The sequence below is a fragment of the Myxocyprinus asiaticus genome, chromosome 16 (assembly GCF_019703515.2).
Source record: "Myxocyprinus asiaticus isolate MX2 ecotype Aquarium Trade chromosome 16, UBuf_Myxa_2, whole genome shotgun sequence".
In the NCBI taxonomy this organism is placed as follows: Eukaryota; Metazoa; Chordata; class Actinopteri; order Cypriniformes; family Catostomidae; genus Myxocyprinus; species Myxocyprinus asiaticus.
Genome location: NC_059359.1, coordinates 23,332,407 through 23,335,384, shown reverse-complemented (window position 1 = coordinate 23,335,384; position 2,978 = coordinate 23,332,407).

Genomic DNA, 2,978 nt, shown 5'->3' with positions numbered 1-2,978 from the left:
CCTGGCCAACACCCACGTGATACAGGTAATAGATACCTGTCCAAGCGAAAGCCCTCCTCCTACTCCTGAGAAACAAGGACGTGGCATGGCATGCCAAAAAGAGATCATCCAACATTATGTGAGGGAATTCAGGATAAGTTTATTACACAATGACAGTAGACAGCCAAACTAATAAAATAACACACCTGCTCATCTGCCTTCAAATGCAAGAATTATATTATTTTAATATTGTAGCTATTACTACCATGTAGCCTAACTAAACAATTAGCCTATATAAAGAAGATTTTTTGAAGAATATCTCAGCTCTGTAGGTCCACACAATGCAAGTGAATGCTGACCAAAACTTTGAAGCAGCATAAAAGTAATCGATAATACTCCAATGGTTTAATCCATGTCTTCTAAAGCAATCCAACTGGTTTTGGAAGAGATCAGATCAAAATGTAACTTCTTTTTCACTGTATATCTTTCCATTGCAGTCTCTAGGTAGACTCATAATTTCAAGCTCGATTACACTTCCTAGAGCCATCTAGCGCTCATGTGTCAAGCACTAGGAAGTGTAATCGAGCTTAAAATCATGATCGCGCCTAGATACCGTAATGGCAAGATTTACAGTGAAAAAGAAGTTACATTTTGGTCTGTTCTGACCCAAAATTGATTAGATCACTACAAAAAACATGGATTAAACCTCTGGAGTCTTATGGATTATTTTCATGCTGCCTTTATTTGTTTTTTGGAGATTCAAAGTTTTGGTCACCATTCACTTGCATTGTGTGGATCTACAGAGCTAAGATACTCTTCTAAAAATCTTTGTTTGTGTTCTGCTGAAGAAAGTCATACACATCTGGGATGGCATGATCCTTATTGACCTCTCCATAGTCTCTGTTGGGTAAACTTTATCAACACTTTTATTTTGCCAACTTTATTGAGATAAATACAAGAAGAAATGGAGACGACTTTGTTTAAAAGTGAATCTGTAGCAGCTTTAAGTCTATTAAATAGCCTGTTTAGGCAATATATAATTTTCTGCTCAGAAGTTATTGAAAGCAAAAGTGACAAAGCTGTATTGGTTATGCCACTTCCTTGAGATAGTTTAGAGGTAGTATATGCACATCTAGAAGGATGCAGGTGCACAGCTATGGTTAAAGTTCATAAGAAAGAGTAGAGACGCTGGCACACTGCTAAACCTTCCAGTTTATTGACAACAATTGTCAACCCAAATTGGGTCTTCTCTTCATCAGGTCAAACACCCTAGTCATCTTTTCCCTCCTTTTGACCTGACGAAGACCCTATTTGGGTTGAAATGTTGTCAATAAACTGGAACGTTTAGCAGTGTGCCAGCATCTCTACTCATAATTATAAACTTCCTTGAGATAACCATGTATTTGCTCACCTGATTGGACAGATAAATAAAACAAGCTTCTCTCTTAGAGGCTAAAAACAGTTCCCAATGCTTGTTGCAACACCACCTCTTTAGTACTTGAAACATCTTTTGCAGTTCAAAAGTAAGCAGATTATAGTTTCTTGATACCCACAAAAGGGTGGTTCCACCAATACTGGAACTGGTGAGACCTGTGTCTGTTATAGGTATTATGCACCCAGGGTTGGGGAGTAACGGAATACATGTAACGGGATTACTTATTTAAAATACAAATATAAGTAACTGTATTCCACTACAGTTACAATTTAAATCATTGGTAATTAGAATACAGTTACATTCAAAAAGTATTTTGATTACTGAAGAGATTACTTTGCATTTTATTGTCATTTGTTTCATTTTATATTTAGTCCTTTCAGATGGAAAACATTTATACATATAAATGATGCGATCCAAAGTGCATTTGAACAGCGGTGAAACACTTTCTTATGATGTGTTACATTCTTCGAGCAGACAGAGAGGTAAGTCTGAAGTAAGTTTGGTGCACAAGAAATAGAAATAAACCTTGTGTAAATTGTCAGCTTTATGCTAAGCTAAAATGCTATTTCTAGCCATTTTACATGCATGTTACCAGGCACGATAATTTTTTTTATCAAGAAAATTTACATTGGATCATAATTTCTTTTTTGTCTAGTAAGACCTTTGATATTAGGGCAAAAATCATATTTTTGTATTGTTTTCATGTAAAAATATCTAAAAATCCTTAAAACAAGATCAGTTTGATTTATCTTGTTTTAGAAACAACACTGTATAAGATATTTAGGTTTATCAGAGAATGTATTTTTAACATGTGTATTTTGTCTTACTGTGCTGGCAGAGTTTTTATAGTCAAAACAAGTGAAAAAAAATCTACCAGTGCTGAAGAAGTAATCCAAAGTATTTAGAATACGTTACTGACCTTGAGTAATCTAACGGAATATGTTACAAATTACATTTTACAGCATGCGATCTGTAATCTGTAGTGAAAATACATTTCAAAAGTAACCCTCCCAACCCTGTATGCGCCACTGAATGTTGTGTCATCTCTGCTACATGAATCAAGGAATTATTTTTTAAAACCCTTGTTCTATTGTAATGATTTAATATCAGCTATTAGTCCAGGAAAAAATGAATGAGAAAAAGAAAAAGTATGGAATGTGATTACAGTTTATGGATTGTAAAAGTGATAAGAACACATGACTTCTATAACTTTGTTAGAAGTAGAGTAGAACAGAATGTTCTTTGAGTAATGACACATTTCTTACATAATTACTAATGGAATAAAATTGGTAGGTTATGTCAGAAATGCAACAATTGTCCCACAGTTTGCTTTAGTTTAGCGACCAAATATTAACTCTGAAATGTAGCTATTAATTTGTCTATTTAGGCCTACAATTAAACTTGCATAAAGTCAGAGACTAATAAATGGCCGATTTAAATCTATATTATAGATGGGGCACCTCGTGTATGTTTGATATACAAACAAAGTATCGAAGTCTAGTAATTAATAAATACTACAGTCTAGTATTTACTAAAATCTAGTGATAACTACAACATCACTGAC